We start from the raw sequence: 23,271 nt of genomic DNA, 5'->3' as shown, positions 1-23,271 counted from the left end.
CTGTCTCTGTGACCAGTGGCGTACATAGAGATGTAAGGGCCCCATACCAAGGATTAAACCAGGCCCCCCACACAGGACAGAAGGGTTTCTGCCTCAACCCCTTTCAATGACCCTTGAGTCATTTTTTTCCACGGCCTCATTTGCTAAAAGTTCTTCCTTTAGAGCAGGCATGCTGGGAGTTGTAGTTTTGCAACAGCTGGAGGGCCTGACCAGGTTTTCACCCCCGGTAGAAGAGGAGATGATCCCAACTGGCCCCCTCTTGCCCTGGGCTCTATAGCAGTCGCATGGTCTGCCGCTATGGTAGTTACGCTCCCGGCTCTGCTACATACACTCTGTAATTCCATCCTGATGAGACACAAAAACTTCAGGCCATCAGCACTGATCACAACCTGCAGAGCAGAATCCTGCTTACGCTGGTCATATGATCTCTGACTCCGCCCACACATAATCACATGGTCATGACATCATCACAGGTCCTTTACCTCCAGCAGTACAGCCCGGAGCCTGACTCCTCCCACACACAGTCACATGGTCATGACATCATGAAAGGTCCTTTAGCCCACTAGTCTCCCCTCCCCCATACTGGTATAATAGAGCGGTGCCGTTGGAGGGAGGTGTACAGTCACCGTCACCGTCTGTCCGGTTTCTCCGTGCTCCTAGTGACCGGCAGGATAAAGGTAACGTCACTTTTATTGCAGAATTAATACCGTAAAACTGAAACCTACAAAACAATGAGGAAGTTGCGGTTTATTTTTCCCTCCACCGCAGATAATGATTTATTAGCCGTCCTGTGGTTCATTTACGGTAGACTCAACTGCTGTTACAACGTACGACTCGTCCCGCAAGCAATAAGCCGTCATACAGCAAAGTTGATGAAAAAAAATATATATGCTCCATTTTAGGCAGGAAGGAGACAAAGAAAAGTAAGTTCCCGTCCCAATGCCCCCCCTTATATACCGCGTCGCTGTGATTAGTGTAGCGGTCAGGATTGCTTTCCTCCTCCTTGTGAGTGTGCGCTCCTCCTGCCTGTTATGTGACTCCCCTGAACAGGAAGTGACCGGGGATCACTCAGGTAAGCGGATCTACCATGAAGCGGCGGTCGTGTTATCCGTAGATTTCTTTAGATATGTGGGTTCATACGGCAATAACGCGCTTTAGTGTTGGTGCGCTGAGAAAGTGCTGGTTTCTCAGGCTAGAACCGTATTGTCCACCAGATAGGTCATCAGTAGTGTTGAGCGACACGAGCTTCGGATGCTTCATCTCCGTACAGTATTAGAATGTATGGGCTCCGAGGAGCCGAAGTTAGTTATTCACGAAGTTGTGAGCGACTTCGTGAATAACTAACTTCAGCTCGTCAGAGCCCATACATTCTAATACTATACGGCGACGAATCTCCGTACAGTACTATTCCGAAGTTTTGAACAAAGCATCCGAAGCTTACTTCACTCATCACTAATCGGTGGGGTCCGTCACCGGTGTCACAAGTGATCCTTGCCGCTCCCAAGTGACAAGGGAGTGTCGGGGGCCCTGCTGGGGCTGAACTGTGCTTCCCAATACTCTACTGGGAAATCCAGGGAACTCCATGGGGTTCCGCATCTTGCATACATCCATTAAATTGGCTCTACCTCCCAAAAACCTTAAAGGGGTTGTCCGGGTTCAGAGCTAACATATCCCTTTTTTCACCCAGGCAGCCCCCTTGACATGAGCATCGGAGCACTTCATGCCCAGATGCTCTCCCTTGCCTTGCTCTGTATTGTGCAGGGCAAGGGCAGTTTGTAAATTTTTTTACACTGCTAGGCAGAGGCTTCCACCTAGCAGTGTTCCCAATATCGTCACTGGCAGTAATGGGCAAGCTTAGGTACTGCCCTAGCCGTTTTACAAGCAAGGACAGCGGTAAAGCCCGCCCATCAGTGCCAGTGATGTCACTGGGCTCACTTCTAGGTGGAAGCCTCTTCCTAGCTTACCCATGGAGAGCCTGGTATGTCACAGGATCTCAAGAAAAAGCTATTTTCCTGCGCAATTTAGCTCAGGGCAAAGTAGAGCATCGGAGCATGAAATGCTCCAATGCTCATGTCAGGGGGGCTGCCGGGGTGAAAATGGGGATATGTCTGGGTTCAGCTCTGAATGCAGACAACCCCTTTAGAAGGCATCTCCGAGAGATGCTGCTAATACTGTGGGCGCAGGCTCAAATGTGCCAGACTTGCACCAAGTTTGGCTTCCGCTAGCTGTGTGTGAGCAGCTCGTGTATGATATTTTTTTCTCCACAAGGCCAGCTCACAAAACCACAGCTGTGTGCAAGATCTGCTGGATTAAAGTAAGCTGTGGGTGTTCCAACACTAACAAAGGTACCAGAGCTCTACTGTAGCACATGAGGCGGCATCACTGGATCCTTTGGGAAAATAGAACTGCCTGGCATTCCCAATCAGAACAAGTCTGTCCTCTATCTCCCGGTCTTTTGTGCAGCCAGCCTGCATCCCCAAGCAGTACAGTGGCCTTGTCATCAACCTCATCAGCTTCCTCTTCTCCTGCTAAGGCTCCTCCTTGTCCTCCGCTCCATTATGAGACATCCATAACACAATGTGTGGCCATGATAAAACTATTATCGACCAGCAATTAGCTTGTCTACAAGCTGAACCCCCACCTGGCCAAGTTGCTGGTGGTGCAGTTGCTGCTGTACCTCTTAGTTGTGGTAATGGTTTTGCAGTTCTGCACATTTACCAAAATTTTATACTGCTCTATAATATTTATACTTCTGCTCAGCTGTCCAGCCGCAGAGGCCCACCCGTCAGTGACTGCTGGGTCTGTGCGGGCGCTGCTCCTGCACCCGCCCGATCAGCCAATCATACATGTATGGCGCTGATCTTTAAGTCACGTCCACCAGCGCCGTACATGTACAGTGGAGGTCCTTAAGGGGTTAAACACCACCTGCCCTTGGCAAGGGACAATTTTTGGAAGCTTTGGAATATGAAAACGCATAAAACATGTGCCGGCGCAGTGTGTATTTAGACACAATGTTTTATTAATGCTGTCAAACATGTATTTCCCCACAGCTATGTACAGTCATGGCCAGAAGTTTTGAGAATGACACAAATATTAGTTTTCACAAAGTTTGCTGCTAAACTGCTTTTAGATCTTTGTTTCAGTTGTTTCTGTGATGTAGTGAAATATAATTACACGCACTTCATACGTTTCAAAGGCTTTTATCGACAATTACATGACATTTATGCAAAGAGTCAGTATTTGCAGTGTTGGCCCTTCTTTTTCAGGACCTCTGCAATTCGACTGGGCATGCTCTCAATCAACTTCTGGGCCAATTCCTGACTGATAGCAACCCATTCTTTCATAATCACTTCTTGGAGTTTGTCAGAATTAGTGGGTTTTTGTTTGTCCACCCGCCTCTTTACGATTGACCACAAGTTCTCAATGGGATTAAGATCTGGGGAGTTTCTAGGCCATGGACCCAAAATGTCAACGTTTTGGTCCCCGAGCCACTTAGTTATCACTTTTGCCTTATGGCACGGTGCTCCATCGTGCTGGAAAATGCATTGTTCTTCACCAAACTGTTGTTGGATTATTGGAAGACGTTGCTGTTGGAGGGTGTTTTGGTACCATTCTTTATTCATGGCTGTGTTTTTGGGCAAAATTGTGAGTGAGCCCACTCCCTTGGATGAGAAGCAACCTCACACATGAATGGTCTCAGGATGCTTTACTGTTGGCATGACACAGGACTGATGGTAGCGCTCACCTTTTCTTCTCCGGACAAGCCTTTTTCCTGATGCCCCAAACAATCGGAAAGAGGCTTCATCGGAGAATATGACTTTGCCCCAGTCCTCAGCAGTCCATTCACCATATTTTCTGCTGAAGATCAATCTGTCCCTGATGTTTTTTTTGGAGAGAAGTGGCTTCTTTGCTGCCCTTCTTGACACCAGGCCATCTTCCAAAAGTCTTCGCCTCACTGTGCGTGCAGATGCGCTCACACCTGCCTGCTGCCATTCCTGAGCAAGCTCTGCACTGGTGGCACTTCGATCCCGCAGCTGAATCCTCTTTAGGAGACGATCCTGGCGCTTGCTGGACTTTCTTGGACGCCCTGAAGCCTTCTTAACAAGAATTGAACCTCTTTCCTTGAAGTTCTTGATGATCCTATAAATTGTTGATTGAGGTGCAATCTTAGTAGCCACAATATCTTTGCCTGTGAAGCCATTTTTATGCAACGCAATGATGGGTGCACGCGTTTCTTTGCAGGTCACCATGGTTAACAATGGAAAAACAATGATTTCAAGCATCACCCTGCTTTTAACAGGTCAAGTCTGCCATTTTAACCCAATCAGCCTGACATAATGATCTCCAGCCTTGTGCTCGTCAACATTCTCACCTGAGTTAACAAGACGATTACTGAAATGATCTCAGCAGGTCCTTTAATGACAGCAATGAAATGCAGTGGAAAGTTTTTTGGGGGATTAAGTTAATTTTCATGGCAAAGAAGGACTATGCAATTCATCTGAGCACTCTTCATAACATTCTGGAGTATATGCAAATTGCTATTATAAAAACTTAAGCAGCAACTTTTCCAATTTCCAATATTTATGTAATTCTCAAAACTTTTGGCTACAACTGTATGTCAGTGTCACTAGGACATCATTTACTACTGCTGTCATTTTCTTAAAGCTTTTGGCGAGGGGGGATAGAAAAAGCAAACATTTATGAAAAATTAAAGGGGTTATCCAACCCCTATAATACCCCCAAAATGCCTGGGCACCTCCCTAGCATTGCTGGTAATGCTAGGGAGGCTTGTTCCTGTCGCGGTCTGCTATTGGCTGCTAGTCGTCGGATGTTTTGATCAGCGCAATGGGAAGATGCAGTGGCGGCTATGCGGGCATCAGAAGCAGCGCCGATGCCAGGGAACGAGGTGAGTATAATTTGTATGAGGGGCCCGGGCATTTTTGGGGGTATTATAACCCCTTTAACAAAAAGATAATGTAATTTCCTGCAGACTAGAGGGGTTATATAACAATTTCTAGGGCAACTGAAGCAACTTTGGTTTTGGTAGAATCAATTTGGGTCTGAACCAAACTTTTTGAAAAATTCAGCAAACCTGAAATGAATTGTATCTCAAAAGGTCCGCTTATCTCTACCTTATGCACATAAAATATAGTCTGTTAAACGGGCCGGCTCCAGGTTCATGTGGACCTTTGGGCGAAAAATCCCAGTGGGCCCCCTTGAGGCATTTTTTTACATTTACATGTCCCCCTGTGGCTTCCACGCTGTATAATGACCCCCAGTGGCCCCCATACAGTATAATGACCACTAGTGGCCCTTCACACAGTTTAATGACCACTAGTGGCCCTTCACACAGTTTAATGACCACTAGTGGCCCTTCACACAGTATAATGACCACTAGTGGCCCTTCACACAGTATAATGACCACTAGTGGCCCTTCACACAGTATAATGACCCCACAGTGGCCCTCCAATCAGAATAATGACCCCCCAGTGGCCCCCACACTGGGTGTTATACTGTATGGAGGGGGCACTGGGGGTGATTATATTGAATGGGAGATTTGGGGATCATTATACTGAATGGAGGGTCATTGGAGCTCATTATACTGTGTAAGGGGCCCTCACAGTGTAATGACCCCCCAGTGGCCCCCTCACATACCTATCATTGCTGGAGCGCAGGGGAGCCGGCGGTCCTGTCATTCACTAACCGCAGCTCATCTGCCTGCGCTCCTTCTCTCCTCAGGCCCGCTGCAGCAGTGAGACATCATGATGTCACTGCTGGGCCGGGCCTGGAGGAGAGAAGAAACTGTGCAGTGATGTAGCTAGAACTGACTGGGCCCCACAGAAAATTTAGTACCCTCCCCCCAGTGGGTTTACATCACACTTTTCCTATCGGTTTGATGTATACAAATGTGCAGCACTCAAAGTTTTTGTATCCTGCAGAGTCCAGTAAAAAATACCTACATTAACATATGTTTTTTTTACAATGGAACAGGCCTAGTCTGAGGCATCTGTTAACGCAAACATTTTTGGTATACATGAAACTGATGGCAAAAATACCTACGTTAACATATATATATATATATATATATATATATATATATATATATATATATATATATTTTATTACAATAGAACTTTAAGGTGAACGGACGCCACTGTACGGCATCAGTCTGAGGATTGTATGGTGAACGGACGCCACTGTACGGCATCAGTCTGAGGCATCTGTTAATGTATAAATCTTTGGTATACATTAAATGGATGGCAAAAATGTAATGTGAACCCAGCCTTAGTGCCAGAATAAGCATCAGTACATAGCGGGGCGGAGATGGAAGGCAGCCATGTACTGACAGAGCGCAAGCTTGTCCTCGTGGTCAGGGGTGAGGACTGTGTTTCCCAAGAATCATTTATCTATTGGGAAATACAGGGCACAGTATAATATACTGGAGTCTATATACTATAAAGATATTAGCCCTACCCTGGAATAATAATCCAATTAGGGGGTAATTTATTATAAAGAATATTCTGACACAGATTGTGGCGCAAAGGTCCTTAGCACCGCAATCTGCAACTATTCCCCACTCATGCTAGGTCTAAAAAAGGTGGCGTGGGCAGGGAAGGGGATACAGTTATTGCTATACAGTTTTTGGATACCACTGCCATACAGTCACCGGATAACACAGCCTTACAGTTATTGGATACCACCACCATACAGTCACCGGATAACACGGCCATACTGTGATTGGATAGCACCACCATACAGTGATTGGCTAAAAGGGCACAGTACAGGGAATGACTAGGGGCACTGTACAGGGTGTGGTAATGTCACGGCCCCTCCCATGACAGAGGTGTCAAGATCAGGGAGATTGGCAGCACGTGAGGCTATCTGACAGTCTCTGTTCTCACCTTGCAGTTTGTTGTTTAGTGATGACCACCCCCCTTGTCAGGTGTTGCCTGTGGTCATCACTGAGGCTCTATTTAGTTCACTCTCACACTGCTTACCATGCGGTTGATATTTCCTGCTTGGTGTTGAGCTGGTGTGTTGTTCCTGTGGATTACCGGCTTCTCCATTCCCTCTTTAAAGATAAGTAATTTTGTTGTGCATTTTGTTGTAACTCTTGTGTGTTGTGTTTCTAGGCTTCAGGGAGATGCTGGGTCCTTCACCTGGGAAAGAACCAGTAGTCTCATTCCCTGCCACCGTTCCTAGGGATTGCAGGGTCTCCAGGGCCTAGGTTATGGTATATGAGTTTTTCCACCTTAAGGGTCTACTCATACTGGCAGGAGTCAGGGAGAGATCTAGGGATTCCTAGGAGGTCACCATCCCTTTAGCTTTGAGGTCTAGACTCTCATTTATTTCCTTCTGTGTGTTTTCTTGTGTTGTCCCCTCCCCATTACGTGTGACATTATCAACCGCTGAAAAACCATTCATTCACCAATCATTTTGCTTGTGCCAGTACAGCTATGGATACAGTTTCTGCACTGGTCGATCGTTTGCAGGGGCTGTCTTTGGAGGTGGCTGACCTCTGCACGGCCATCTCGTTGTGTCAGGTTTCTGGCAGCGGAAGCCATGCCTTCCCTGAACCAAAGGTCGCTCTCCTGGATAGGTTTTCAGAAGGAAGTGACAACTTTATTCGGTTCAGTGAGTCGTGCAAACTATATTTTAGACTATGTCCTAATTCTTCTGGGGACAAGAGTCAAAGAGTGGGGATTATTATTTTGTTACTGAAAGGTGACTCGCAGTCTTGGGCTTTTTCTTTGCCGTCCGGATCACAATCCCTCCGGTCGGTAGATACATTTTTCAGAGCTCTGGGGCTCATCTCCGATGACCCAGATCTGGGCTCCCTGGCCGAGACTAAGTTGCGCGGCCTATAGCAGGGAGAGCGTTCTGCGGAGTCTAATGATGAGCCAATGCAGTTGGGGCAGGTCACTCCTGGACCTGGTGATAAAAATGTTAGGATTAAGAAAAAACTCAGCTTTTTCTGTGGTAAAGGGGGACAGTTTGTGAACATATGTCCGTATGTTAAATGTCAAGGTGAAAAAAGAAAGGGAAAAATAAACACTAATGTATTTAGTCCTCTTCTTACTCTTGGTAGTGTGAGTGGGGAATCTCAGAATGTACTTTTGTCTTTTACCGGTAGTACCCGATTTCTCCTGCCTGCCAAGGTGGCGCTAGACTCCAAAACTGTGGGAATTGAAGTATTTATTGACAGTGGGGCAGGGGTTAACCTAGTGGATGGCCAGTTTGTGCTTATGCATGATTTGACAACAAGCGCAGTAGACAAAAATATTTTGGTGTTTGCAATTGATTCCGCGCCACTCTCACAAAAGTGTTTATCACAAATGGTGCAGGATATTCGCCTAAAGGTGGGAGATTCTCATCAAGAATTTTGTGCTTTATGCTGGAGGGTCTGCCTGCTCCTCTGGTGCTAGGGTTACCGTGGTTAACCAAACATAATCCTACCATCGATTGGCAAGTGAGACAGATTCTTGATTGGAGTGATTTTTGCATAGACAACTGTCTTAGCACGTCGATTTCTGTTGTAACTACTAAAATAGTGCCTTCTTTTATTTTGGATTTTTCTGATGTATTCTCTGAAAGTGGAGATCAGGAGTTACCTCCACATCGGGAATATGATTGCCCGTCAACCTTATTCCCGGAGCTAGATTGCCCAAGTCTCGGTTGTATAATCTTTCTAAACCCGAAAGAGTTTCCATGTGAGAATATATCACGAGAGCTTGGCTAAAGGTCATATTAGATCATCCAAATCACCAGTGGATGCAGGGTTCTTCTTTGTAAAAAAAATACAAATAATAATAATAAAAAGACGGAACTCTTAGGCCATGTTTGGACTTCCATGAGCTTAATCGAATTACTGTCCTTGATCCCTATCCCCATCCTTTGATCCCAGATTTGTTCAATCAAATTGTTGGTGCCAAGGTGTTCTCTAAGTTGGATTTGAGGGTGGCATATAATCTGGTAAGGATAAAGGAGGGGGATGAATGGAAGATGGCCTTTATTACCCCTTAAGGTCATTTTGAGAATTTTGTCATGCCGTTTGGGTTGACCAATGCTCCTGCTGTTTTTCAACATTTCATCAATGACATCTTTCATCATCTGGTGGGCAGGTTTGTGGTGGTGTATATGGAGAAGCATCAGGATCATGTGAGAAAGGTTTTACAGATCCTGAGGGAGAATAAATTGTATGCTATGATGGAGAAGTGTGTATTTGAAGTCCTGGAAGTGCAATTCCTGGGGTACCTACTCTCTTCTAAGGGTTTTAGTATGGACCTGGAAAAAGTCCGGGCTGTGTTGGACTGGGATCGACCCAAAAATCTGAAAGCGCTCATGTGATTTCTGGGGTTTACCAACTACTACCGTAAATGTATCTTGAATTACTCGACTGTTGTTAAACCATTGACTGATATGACTAAGAAAGGTGCACATTTCTCAGTCTGGTCTGAAGAAGCATTACATGCCTTTTCAGCGATAAAGGAATATTTTGCTTCTGCTTCTATTCTGGTGCAACCTGATGTGTAACTTATTGTGGAAGTTGACGCATCAGAGGCAGGGGTTGGAGCAGTCCTGTCACAGGGTCCTTATCCTAAAAAAAACTCTCTACTGCCAAAATAAATTATGATGTAGGTAATAGAGAGTTGGCTTTTGAGGAATGGCGTCACTGGTTGGAAGGAGCGATTCATCCTATTACGGTAATTACTGATCACAAAAATCTTACCTATTTGAAGTTGGCTAAACATCTGAACCCAAGACAGGCCAGGTGGTCTATTTATTTTTTTTTTATTTTTTTTTAACCAGATTTAATTTTGTTGTCACCTATCGCCCTGGGGTTAAGAACGTCAAGGCGGATGCTTGGTCGTGTAGCTTTCCCGGGGGAAGAGGAGCGTTCTGGTCCGATATTAGCTGATGGGGTGGTTGTACCCGCTCTTTATCCTGAACTGGAGGCAGATGTGTTTGGGGCCCAGAGAGATGCACCTCATTCTTGTCCTCAGGGAAGTTGTTTGTTCCTTCGGAACTACGGCACAAGGTGTTTGAGGAACATCACAGTACTGTTCTTATGGGAAACCCTGGGAGCAGATCCACAGTTGATCTAATTTCCCGGAGATTCTGGTGGCCAGGGTTGCATAAGTGTGTTGAGGGTTGTAACGGATGTCCTAGCACCCCGACCGGGTACCTCCGTTGATGGATGCTCCCAGTGCTTCCTGAGGACTCCAAGCACTCCGCTCTACACCAAAACCACCAAAGGAGCCAGGAACAGCTCTTACAAGAGCTAGTAGTTATAGCCAGAGGAGTATAGCAAATCTTCAGAGTATATCAATTCCCTACACACATGAGACAAGGCTCTATGTTGAATGTAAAACAGGAACTCTTTAATGGCTACAACCCACATAGAATCCTCCCCTCTGCCTGTGATATAATCATGGTACACCATGGTTAACATACTCATCACAGGCAGGAGAATACACAATGTCCCCTGTCATGGAGACAACCGAGTTGTAATTCAATTATCTCTCAGGACAGAGGGCAATCGCCAATACACACAGAGAGACAATGGAACAGACCTCACTACTCAACGTATACAATGTCCCACCCTTTACAATACACATAGACATTTAACATCCCAACATAGCACAAATTAGTTGTAAAAGTCTCTTGGGCCTGGCTGTACTCATGGCTTTTCTGTCCAAAACAGTTCCACAGATTTATAAGCTGTGCGGCCGGTCTGTCTTCTCCTTCAAAGTTAGTATGGGCCATAATCTTGGGGCAAGAGGCTGGCAACCAGGCCCCTCCAAAGCCCAGTGGCGAGGTTGGTGTCGCCACAAGGGTTATGTGTCAGCTTGTGAGACTTGTGTGCGTGCCAAGGTGTCGAACGGACAGACTGAACACACTAACCAGAATCTGGAGACTTATTTGAGATGTTTTGTCAGGAGGAGTGGTCTTCATTTTTGTCGTTGGATGAATTTGCCATAAATAACCGTAGACAGGAGTCCACTGATAAGTCGCAGTTTTTTGGAGCATATGGGTTCCATCCGCAGTGTGGCACATTTTTGGGTACTGAGACTTCTGGTATACTGGAAGAGTAAAGATTTTCCTCTTCGTTGTCATCTATCTTGCAGAAAATTCTAAACAATTTAAACAAGATGGGCAAAAAGTATAAACATATGGCTGACAAGAGACATATGAGTGGTCCGGACCTGAGAGTGGGTGATTCTGTGTGGCTCTGCGCAAGAAACATTAAGTTGAAGGTACACTCTTGGAAGTTGGGCCTAAGGTTTATTGGGCCATATAAGATCTCTGCCATTATTAATCCGGTTGCCTTTCGTCTTGACTAGTGTTTATGGAGCACCATAATACTCGGGTGCTCGGGCCGAACACATCGGGATGCTCGAATGCTGTACCAAGCATCCGAGTATAATGAAAGTCAATGGGAGAACCCGAGCATTAAACCAGGCACCCCTGCTCTGAAGAGGGGAGGGTGCCTGGTTCATAGGAAAAGGTCAGAAAATGATAGAAACACCACCTAAATGGTTCGGGAACAGCATGGGGAGGTTGTCTAGATGCATCTTGGACTCCCAGATTGCTGCTGGGAACAATGTTGTCTGAGTAGTACGCCACTTTTACAGACTGACAATAATATGCACCAAACTGAAGATAAAATTGATTTTAGAGGAAAAATTGTTAGGAAAAATTCTTTCCTGTATATATACTTGTGTATATAAAGTGCAAGTGCTGCCAAAAATTACAAGGAAGAGGCATTCCACTACAACCTGCATATCACATAAAGGAGGGCCTCATTCACATCGTGGTACAATTGTTCATGTAGTGGGACTTCTACACTCCTAAAGGACACTAAGTGAAAGGGCTGCCCAAAATTACAAGGAAGCGGCACTCCAATACACCCTTTGTTACACATAAAGGAGGGCATCATACACAGCCTTGAAAAATTATGATTGATGGCCTGCTGGTGAACCTCAAAAACATTTGGAGCAAGGGCCTGCTGATCTGACCATCTAAAACATTATGGGCGAGGTCCTGCTGCCGCCTTGGTGATTCTAGATAACCTGGGGACGATCGCACATGCCTGTGACAACGACAATCCATTCGGATGTCTGCCCTATCAACTTTTGATGTTATTTTCAGCCCAAACCATGTAGTAGGCCATGGGTAACGGGGAAATCATGGTTCGATTCCGGAGAGGGAGCCTAAGAAACGGCTACGTCTACCACATCCAAGCAAGGTAGCATGCACGCAAATTACTTATAAGGTATAATTAGGTGCTGGCCTGCAGGTGAGCTGACCCTGTAAAAGATTTTAGGTGCAGGCCTGCTGGTGAGCTGACCCTCTAAAACATTATATGTGAGGGCCTTCAGATGAGCTGACGCTGTAAAAGATTGTAGGTGAAGGCCTGCTGGTGAGCTGACCCTGTAAAAAATTATATGCAAGGGTCTGCTGGTGATCTGACCCTGTAAAAAAATTATATGCGAGGGCCTGCTGGTGAACTGACCCTGTAAAACATTATATGCAAGGGCCTGCTGGTGAGCTGACCCTCTAAAAGGTCGTAGGTGAGGGCCTGTAGGTGAGCTGACCCTCAAAAACATATGCGAGGGCCTTCAGGTGAGCTGACCCTGTAAAAAATTGTAGGTGAAGGCCTGCTGGTGAGCTGACCCTCTAAAAAAAATATATATATGCGAGGGCCTGTAGGTGAGCTGACCCTGTAAAACATTGTAGGTGAGGGCCTGCTGGTGAGCTGACCCTGTAAAACATTATATGCGAAAGGCATATATGGGAGGGCATTATTTGCAACCAATAAGCATGTGTTGATATAAGGGAAGAGGAGAAGGAGGGTGAGAAAAGAAAGATTCAACCATGTTTGTGGTGAAAGGGGTGCATGGGAATACAGTGTATTCAGTACATTATAAATATACATTTATGTTCATCCGCTTTCCTCTGGTGGAGTCAAGAAGTCATGGTCAATCCAGGCCTTGTTAATTTTCATAAGAGTCAACCTGTCAGCATTTTCAGTTGTATTTTCAGCTTATCTGTTATAATGCCACCAGCAGCACTAAATGCCCGCTCAGACAAAATGCTAGTGGTAGGGTAGGCCAGCACCTCCAAGGCGTAGAGTGCCAGTTCATGCCACGTGTCCAGCTTGGACACCCAGTAGTTCATTGATTCAGGGATCTTTGAGGACGCTGACACAGTCTGCTATGTACTCCTTCACCATCTTCCAAAATGTTTCCCTCCTAGGAAGCGCATCAGGGTGAGGGTGCTGGCGGCGTGTCATGAAACTGTCCCAGGCTTTGGAGAGTGTTGCCCTGCCTCTGTTGGAACTGCTGTGTGTTCCCCTTGTCCCCCCTCCTCGGTTGCCCAAGGAACTACGGACTCTGCCGCCAGCGTTGCCAGCTGGAAATTTTTGGAGTCATTTTTCAACAAGGACCTTCTGGTATTACCTAATTTTTCGTCCTCTCCACCAGAGGAATGAGAGTTCTCTTTGTAGCAGGGTCGAGAAGGATAAACAACCAGTAATCCGTGTTGTCTAAAATGCGTATAAAGCGCGGGTCGTGGGAAAGACAGCCTAACATAAAGTCAACCATGTGTGCCAGAGTACCAACAGGCAAGACTTTGCTGTCATAAAGAGGATGACTCTCAATCTCCTTATCCTTTCCCCCCTCTTCTGCCCACCCACGCAGAACAGATGGAATTAAAATTCCATGGGTACTACCCTCTGTAGCGGAGTCAACTGTCTTCTGCTTCTCCTCCTCCTCTTCATCGTCCAATTCGCGATGAGAAGACGAACTGAGGGTGGTTGTCACCCTGTGTAATGTCTTCCCCCATTTCCACCTCTTCCCCATGCAGAGCCTTGTCCCTAATTGTGAGCAGCGAGCGTTTGCGTAGAGACAGAAGTGGGATGGTTATGCTGACATTATCGCCACTCCCATCTGTGTTGATTCCTCAAAGTTTCTTAAAATCTCACAGAGGTCAGACATCCATGCCCACTCCTCGTTTGTGAATAGCGGGAGCTGACTGGAAAGGCGACGACCATGTTGCAGCTGGTATTCCACTACTGCCCTCTGCAGCTCACAAAGCCTGGCCAACATGTGGAACGTGGAGTTCCAGCGTGTGCTGTCGATGACTTGCGGATGATTAGCTCTGGCAAATTGGGGTCGATTTTGAGAAACCGCTGAACCACAAGGTTGAACACATGGGCTAGGCATGGGATGTGTCTAAGCTTGCTGAGCTCCAAAGCGCCACCAAGTTACGGCCATTATCAGACACAACCATGCCTGGTTGTAGGTTGAGTGGCGAGAGCCAAAGCTCAGTTTGGTCTCTTATCCCCTGCCACAGCTCTGCGGTGGTGTGCTGTTTGTCCCTAAAGCATATCAGCTTCAGCACGGCCTGTTGCCGCTTCCCCACTGCAGTGCTACACAGCTTCCAGCTACCGACTGATAACTGACTGGTGCTGCACGCAGATAAATCGGAGGTGGAAGTGGAGGAGAAGTGGGGTTTGGAGCCACTAACGTAGGTACTGGCAGAAACCCTGATTGGCGTTGGTAGCACCTTTGCCATCCCATGGTATGACTCACTCCCAGCCTCCAACATTCACCCAGTGTTCCGTCAGGGAAATGTAGTATCCCTGGCCGAATGCACTTGTCCATGTGTCTGTGGTTAAGTGGACCTTCCCAGTAACTGCGTTGGTCAGGGCATGTATGATGTTACGGGACACATGTTGGTGTAAGGGGGGCATGGCACACCTTGAAAAAATTGTGGCGGCTGGGGACTGTGTAATGCGGGACGGCCGCCGACATCAGGCTGCGGAAGACCTCGGTGTCCACAAGCCTAAATGGCAACATTTTCAGGGCCAGTAATTTGGAAAGCTGCACATTTAGTGCTATTGCCTGTGGGTGGGTGGCTGGGTATTTTCGCTTGCGTTCAAAGGCCTCGGGTAAGGACATTTGGACGCTGCGCTGGGACATGGAAGTGTGGTCACTAATGGTGCTTGCGAAGGTCCAGGTGCAGGGCAGGAGGCATCCGGGCATATGCCTTTGAAATGGGATTGGCAAGCACGTAACATAGAGAAGAGGAGGCAGTGGTGTGACCCGCAGACAGATTGTGGACCCAGGCGTTCGTCCCACTTATTACGGTGCTTGGATGCCATGTGGCGGATCATGCTGTTGGTGATGAGGTTGCTAGTGTTCACGCCCAGCTCATTTTCGTATGGCACAGGTTGCAAACTACTATTCCTACTATACACATTCCTCAAATAAGCGACATACTGCGGAACATCTACCCCTTGGCAAGGGAGATTTCCGCATGGGGGTGCTCCTTGGAACAGTTGCGGGCCTGTTTGGTGTGGCCTGCCTTCTCCCTTTTGGCACCTCACTGCCTCTTCCAGCCTGTTGCGGTGCTGCAGATCCCTCCCCCTCTGTACTGCTGTCTTCGCTCGGCTTTCCCCTTTCCCAGGTTGGGTCAGTGACCTTTTCGTCCAACACCTCCTCTTCAACCTCCTCACTCTATTCATCCTCCTGATTTGCTGACCTAACCACAACATCTGTGATTGACAACTGTCTCATCCTCTTCATCAACCTCTTGAGACAGTAATTGCAGTTGACTCATTGGCAACTGTGTCTCATCATCATCCACCTCCTTAAACCCTAATTACCGTTCCCCACGTCAAGTTCTTGTGACCGTGGATGCTTCAGAGTTTGGGAATCAGGGCACAAGATCTCATGTCCCTCTTCAAGCGTGCTTGGCGAGAGGGCCAAATCAAGTAATGGCGATGAAAATAGGTCCTCAGAATATCAGAGTGTGGGATCACTTGTTTGGCCAGACTGTACATGGTGGGAGGATGGAGGATCAGGGGATTGTGAGATTGTGAGGATTGTGTTGACCAGACTCCTGTCTACTGAGAGTGGACTTGGTGGAAGACTGGGTGGTGCTTAACCGACTGAAAGCATTATCTGCTGCAATCCACCTGGTTGCACTGGTCTGACTTCAAGAGTGGTGTCCTGCGCCGCCCTGGAAACTGGGACATAAAGCTAGGTATCGTGGATGATTGTTTTTTTTGTGCTCTGGCAGCAGGCACAGTTTCTCCGTGCGCAGGGCCACGGCCTCTGCGTGCACCATCAGCATCACTTCCCCGTCCCTTACTGCTCGCCTTCTTCATTTTAAATGTGATATATGCTTGAAAGTATGTCACACGTACAGTAGTGTAGGATTTGGAAGTGTATGTGCAAAAATATTTGCAAAGGTATTTGTGATTAGCAAACGTTATACAGGACAGGTACCAGAGGTAATGTCACTGTTTGCAGTGTCTACGGAAAAAGGTACACTGGATGTCACTGATATTTTAGGGATGCACACACTTTAAACAGGAGATGTGGTGCGGATAATTTAACTGTCCCCAGTGGCCTATTAACACTGTATTTAGTGCATCATGTGCTAAAAATATACAGACGTGGACAAAATTGTTGGTACCCTTTGGTCAATGAAAGAAAAAGTCACAATGGTCACAGAAATAACTTTAATCTGACAAAAGTAATAATAAATTAAAATTCTATAAATGTTAACCAATGAAAGTCAGACATTGTTTTTCAACCATGCTTCAACAGAATTATGTAAAAAAATAAACTCATGAAACAGGCATGGACAAAAATGATGGTACCCCTAGAAAACACAGAACATAATGTGACCAAAGGGACATGTTAATTCAAGGTGTGTCCACTAATTAGCATCACAGGTGTCTACAACCTTGTAATCAGCCATTGGGCCTATATATATGGCTCCAGGTAATCACTGTGTTGTTTGGTGATATGGTGTGTACCACACTCGACATGGACCAGAGGAAGCAAAGGAAAGAGCTGTCTCAAGAGATCAGAAAGAAAATTATAGACAAGCATGTTAAAGGTAAAGGCTATAAGACCATCTCCAAGCAACTAGATGTTCCTGTGAGTACAGTTGCACATATTATTCATAAGTTTAAGATCCATGGGACTGTAGCCAACCTCCCTGGACGTGGCCGCAGGAGGAAAATTGATGACAAATCTAAGAGACGGATAATCCGAATGGTAACAAAAGAGCCTAGAAAGACTTCTAAAGAGATTCAAGGTGAACTTCATGCTCAAGGAACATCAGTGTCAGATCGCACCATCCGTCGTTGTTTGAGCCAAAGTGGACTACATGGGAGACGACCAAGGAGGACACCATTGTTGAAAACGAATCATAAAAAAGCAAGACTGGAATATGCCAAACTACATGTTGACAAGCCACAAAGCTTCTGGGAGAATGTCCTGTGGACAGATGAGACAAAAATCGAAGTTTTTGCCAAGGCACATCAGCTGTATGTTCACAGACGAAAAAATGAAGCATATCAAGAAAAGAACACTGTCCCTACTGTGAAACATGGAGGAGGCTCTGTTATGTTCTGGGGCTGCTTTGCTGCGTCTGGCACAGGGTGTCTTGAATCTGTGCAGGGTACAATGAAATCTCAAGACTATCAAGGAATTCTAGAGAGAAATGTACTAGCCAGTGTCAGAAAGCTTGGTCTCAGTCGCAGGTCATGGGTCTTGCAACAGGACAATGACCCAAAACACACCGCTAAAAACACCCAAGAATGGCTAAGAGGAAAAAATTGGACTATTCTAAAGTGGCCTTCTATGAGCCCTGACCTCAATCCTATTGAGCATCTTTGGAAGGAGCTGAAACATGCAGTCTGGAAAAGGCACCCTTCAAACCGGACACAACTGGAGCAGTTTGCTCATGAGGAGTGGGCCAAAATACCTGCTGAGAGGTGCAGATGTCTCATTGACAGTTACAGGAAGCGTTTGATTGCAGTGATTGCCTCAAAAGGTTGCGCAACAAAATATTAAGTTAGGGGTACCATCATTTTTGTCCATGCCTGTTTCATGAGTTTATTTTTTTACATAATTCTGTTGAAGCATGGTTGAAAAACAATGTCTGACTTTCATTGGTTAACATTTATAGAATTTTAATTTATTATTACTTTTGTCAGATTAAAGTTATTTCTGTGACCATTGTGACTTTTTCTTTCATTGACCAAAGGGTACCAACAATTTTGTCCACGTCTGTATATTGCTGCTGTCACACACAATAGTCCTTAAAAGGACTTTTGGGTCTCTGAAAAGTTTTTTGTATAAAAAATCTTCCTATTTCACTCCCTACACTGTCTGTTCCTTCCTATGCACAGCTCTCCCTAACACTGAGCAATTTAGCGCAGGTTGCGCTACAAACATATATTGCTGCTGTCACACACAATAGTCCTTACAAGGACTTTTGGGTTTCTGGATAGTTTTTGTCCCCAAAAAATAATTACACTGCCTACGCTCTTGCTTCCTATGCTCAGCTCTCCCTGACTACAAATGAGCCGAACATGCGTCCATCAGGTGCTATATAGCACCCGATGACGCATTCCAGCCAGTCAATCACTGTAATGCCAGTAGCCAACATGGCTACTGGCATTGCAGTAAGGGCAATACTTACCCGCAGCCAAGAAACGTGCGGGGAGGAGACTCGAGCATGGCGCTCGAGCACATGCGGTACTCGGCCAAGAACCGCTATGTGCTGAGCATCAATATGCTCCAGCCGAACAGGTGTTCGGCCCAGCATGCTCGATCATCACTAGTCTTGAGCTTCCGCAGGATTTAAAAATTAATAATGTCTTTCAGAAATCATTGCGGAAAAGATATGTCGAATCGGCTGAACCGTGCTCCTTACCTCCTGCTCCTGTCTTGATGGACTGTAATCTTGAATTTCAGATTGCCAGAATAGTGAACTCACAAATTCTTCATAGATCTCTTTAGTACCTTGTGCACTGGAAAATTTACGGTCCAGAGGAAAGAATGTGGGTTCCTGTGGCCGACATTAATGCCAGTCGCCTTGTGAAGGCCTTTAACAGGGCGCATCCTGATAAAGTCAGCCCTGGGTGTCTGGAGGTCACCTGTAGAAGCGGGGGTACTGTCATGGCCCCTCCTATGACAGAGGTGGGAAGATCAGGTTGGCAGCACATGAGGCTATCTGACAGTCTCTGTTCTCTCCTTGCAGTTTGTTGTTTAGTGATTACCACCCCCCTTGTCAGGTGTTGCCTGTGGTCATCACTGAGGCTCTATTTAGTTCACTCTCACACTGCTTACCATGTGGTTGATATTTCCTGCTTGGTGTTTGTTGAGCTGGTGTTTTGTTTCCATAGATTACTGGCTTCTCCATTCCCTCTTTTAAGATAAGTGCTTTTGTTGTGACTCTTGTGTGTTGTGTTTCTAGGCCTCAGGGAGATGCTAGGTCCTTCGCCTGAGAAAGAACCAGTAGTCTCATTCCCTGCCACTGTTCCTAGGGCTTCCAGGGTCTCCAGAGCCTAGGTTACGGTGTATGAGTTTTTCCACCTTCAGGGTCTACTCATACTGGCAGGAGTCAGGGAGAGATCTAGGGATTCCTAGGAGGTCACCATCCCTCTACCTTTAGCTTTGAGGTCTAGACTCTGGTTTATTTCCTTCTGTGTGTTTTCTTGTGTTGTCCCCTCCCCATTACATGTGACAGGTAAGAGGGCACAATGCAGGGTATAAGGTGGCACACTACATAGTGGGGGACACAGTCACATTACCCTAAGACGTTAGAAGGTCCTTATGGTGAATGCGGTTTAGACACCACCATAATGAGAGGCAGAGGAGTGAGACAAGGACCCGGGATGGACAGGAGGGGTGGACACAGCAAGTAAGTGGAAGGGGCTCTGAGGGGGATTTATGCAAGAAGTAGGGGCAGGAGGTCTGTTCAGGGCAGCAATAGGAGATAGGAGGGTGGAAAAGTAGCTCTGGATACATGAGGGAGGAAAGGAGACAGCAGGGGCTCCATGAGGATGAGATAGGATAGGATATAAGGGGCAGGTGTAATGGAGGCAAATTGCTTAATTATGCAGTAAAACAACTAAATAGCATAAAGCTGCTGGTCTACAGCATCCAGCAGCAGCTTGAAGAGTTCCCTGAACCCGACCCCCACTCCTGTCCTACAGAGAAGAGACTGTCACAGTGCAGACTCACTCATAGACTGTCTGCACCTCTTCAGACTGCTGCTCCAGCTGCTGGGGTCTCTCTCCTCCTAAGGCAGGACGTCATGTGTAGAGGGGGCATGTCTGAAGCTGGTAAGGCAACATGTCTTCTCTGCTGGAGTGAAGAGGGGGCATGTCTGAGGCTCCGCAGCACAGGAGCTTGTAAGGAGGACAGCAGCAGCAGGCCTCATGTGACTATCAGAGGGCCCACCAGAGGATGCTCCCTTGCTCCAGTCTGAAGCTATGGAAGTGAAAGGACTGCAGCTCCCTGCACTCCAGCAATGAGTGCTTCCATCTGTATTGATTATAGCAGTGCAGTGGGCCCGGGTATTCCGGGTGCTGACGCCGAACCTGCTGTCAAAAACTGTGAGGGGGTCATTTATTAAGACCAGAGTTTTTTATGCGAATTTGAATATAGCCCCAGCGCTGGCGGTGGATCATCGAATTTATGAAGAGGCGCCGGCATCCCCATAACTTCAGCTCATGCAGCGCCGCTTCTAAATGTAAGACGGCTTCCATACTGTTTAAAAAAAAAACATGGTAATTGAAAACAATGGTTTATGGCAACAGTTAGAGTGAAAAAGTCATTCCTGACAGATTTTTTTTCCATTTGTCAGAATTATATCGGATATTCCTTTCTAGTGATAATCGTTATCACTATTACTGCAGTATGTAATAAGTATTACTAGAGATGCGGTCTTTATATTTTACTGTACAGATCAGGGATGGACAGGATAGGCACAGTGTAAAATGTAAACTTTATTGATGTTTATGTGTTTAGTCCAATTTATTTGCTGCCACGATCTTGTTACAGGTAAATGCCTGGGTCATGGTGTCAATAAAGGACCTAATTAGGCATGGATGGGTATTAGATGTCTTTTTCTGGAGGAAAAAAAAAAGACCCCCATATGTGACATGTAGAGAGCAAGTATGCACTCTGATTGATGGATAAAGGGAGTTAATAACATGCACATAAGTCCATGTTATCCTCCCACTGGGACAATATAAAGTTACACAGAGAAGAGAGAAGGCTCTATATGTCTCTCTCTGTGCTGCCACTCCTGCACTGGACTCCCTCTGTTCCTCAAGGCTGGCTGAAGGGAGTAATGCAAGGTCTTGTTTTAAAGCAATCTCTGCAAGAAAACAAGACGCAAGCTGTGATAAATGGCAAGTTAGAGCAGTTTTCACTGGGACCTGTTCTAAGAGATGAGATCGGCAGTTTTTAAACAAAACTGGTTACAATCTCTAGCTGTTACAAAGACTGAGATCCAGGCCTCGGTAGCAAGGATGAACGAGGAATGTCCTTGATTACTGAATTTCCAAGGTGATGTCCAATGAAAAATATTCAACATTTTTCAATCCAGTGTCTGGATCTGCATATTTGCGTAAAATTAAAATTGTAGAACAGTCACTGAGTTATTCAATAAATGTATGTGTATAGCACCACCTGCAGCTTGTTCTGTTTCTTATTTCCGTTGAGGTGGACGCACATGCTCAGTCCCATCCTTGAAATGCCCCTAGCTGGCTCTACAGTTAGAATCTATTAGGTCTGGTTCGAGCTTTGTTAAAAAGAGGTTTTCATTTGAACATTAATCATATGACAACACCTTTAAAGAGACCCACAGCATCATAGTAGGATAGGCTTCCTTGCCTACAGTCACTTTGGTGACGCCTGGACACCTGATTTGATGAGAAAACTCCTGCAGAATTTGCAATCCCTGACCTGGTTTAAGAACTATTTTGGTCCTGCCACTTCTTTAAAAATAAATCTACTAAACTACGTCCTCTATGTGGTGTGAGGAGGAGCTGTCAAAAATAAAATCTGTCATCTTAATGTGTGTCTAGATATGAACCTGTAGAATCCTCCACTCAGGGGCATAGCTAAAGGCTCATGGGCGATGGTTAAAGTGTTCAGCTTGGGTCCCCCTTCCATCAGTGTTTTGTGGCCAGGGGCTGGGAAGCACACAGCCTTACTGCTGCCTATGGCAAAAATTGAAACGGCACCCCCCCTCATGCCAAATTCTTGACCTAACTCCTTCCCTTCAGCCAGAGGTGTAACTTGACCAGCATGCACTTTCTATAATACCAGTGTCTTCTTATGATTACGCCCCTGCCTCCACTGCTCCAGCACTGAGGCTCCTGTGGTCTCCTTCAGTCTGTTTACATCACTGCAGCGACAACATTAGTTGGAACTCCGATGGTGTGTATATCACCTGACCCTATTGAGGCCTGTGATTGTCTATAGCGGTCACGTGCTGTTCATACTGGCATCACTTACCTTTGATTGGTTCTAGGTCATGTGAAAATCTGACATATTATGAAACTGCCTTGACCTCACACATGGTGCATCTGCCTTGTGTTTCCTATAAAAGAAGAGAACACAACATCTACACTTTATTATCTCCTCTTTTTATCTCCATTTAATGTATTTTACAAGGGATTTTTTGGGGGGATTTTACGTTGTCTCATCTTCTCTCCATTCAGGTTCCTACAATATAGGATCTGCTCAGTGGATATCTTCTATATAAGATCCTTCTCCTGATTCGCCCGTCAAGGATGAATAGGGACGGTTACAAGATGGCAGAGAGTATAATAAATCTTACCCTAGAGATCCTCTTCTGGCTTACTGGAGAGGTGAGAAATCCTGAGGATTTGGGAAGGTGGACTACCTCTCCTTGGGGAGAGGGCTCCTTAGTTGGCGTGAGGAGACTTATAGGCCATACATGCTCCTCTGGAATTCTGAGAAGAAAGAGATGCAAATGAGCTCTTAACAATCTCTGCTTCTAATGCCACCAGATGTAAGGCAGCCATCCTATAAGTCAATGTTCGACCCTTTCAGTGCAGAGCAGAGAGTACTGGCTTAACTGGGTGAGAGGCCTAAGTCAGGATTTGGGGGTACTATTTCTCCTTGGGGAGAGAGCTCCTTAGTCAGTGTGAGGAGACTTATAGGCCATACATGCTCCTTTAAATTCTGAGAAATTTAGGGATGCAAATGGGCTATTAACAAGCTCTGCTTCTAATGCCACCAGAGGTAAGTCAGCTATCCCATAAGGACATGACGGGAGAGGTGAGGGACTCGGGACATGTATGGAGGGATATTTATTACTGTCTCTCTCCATAACCAGGACTACACAGTAGTGAAGAAGACCTTTAGTGAGCGCTGTCAGGACCCTGTGTCTGAAGGATGGGGAAGAACCCTGAGCCCA

General features: G+C 46.1%; 1 long non-coding RNA gene across 1 annotated transcript; it reads left to right on the top strand.

Moving 5' to 3' along the window:
* The first annotated feature begins 415 nt into the window (after positions 1–415).
* LOC122941704 lies at positions 416–23,251 on the top strand. Its single transcript, XR_006390496.1, has 3 exons — positions 416–677; positions 22,550–22,699; positions 23,191–23,251. It is a non-coding gene; the product is annotated as an uncharacterized LOC122941704 (long non-coding RNA).
* Positions 23,252–23,271: the final 20 nt, after the last annotated feature.

The sequence above is a fragment of the Bufo gargarizans genome, chromosome 6 (genome assembly GCF_014858855.1).
Source record: "Bufo gargarizans isolate SCDJY-AF-19 chromosome 6, ASM1485885v1, whole genome shotgun sequence".
Taxonomy (NCBI): Eukaryota; Metazoa; Chordata; class Amphibia; order Anura; family Bufonidae; genus Bufo; species Bufo gargarizans.
This window is presented reverse-complemented; position numbering and strand designations above follow the sequence as displayed.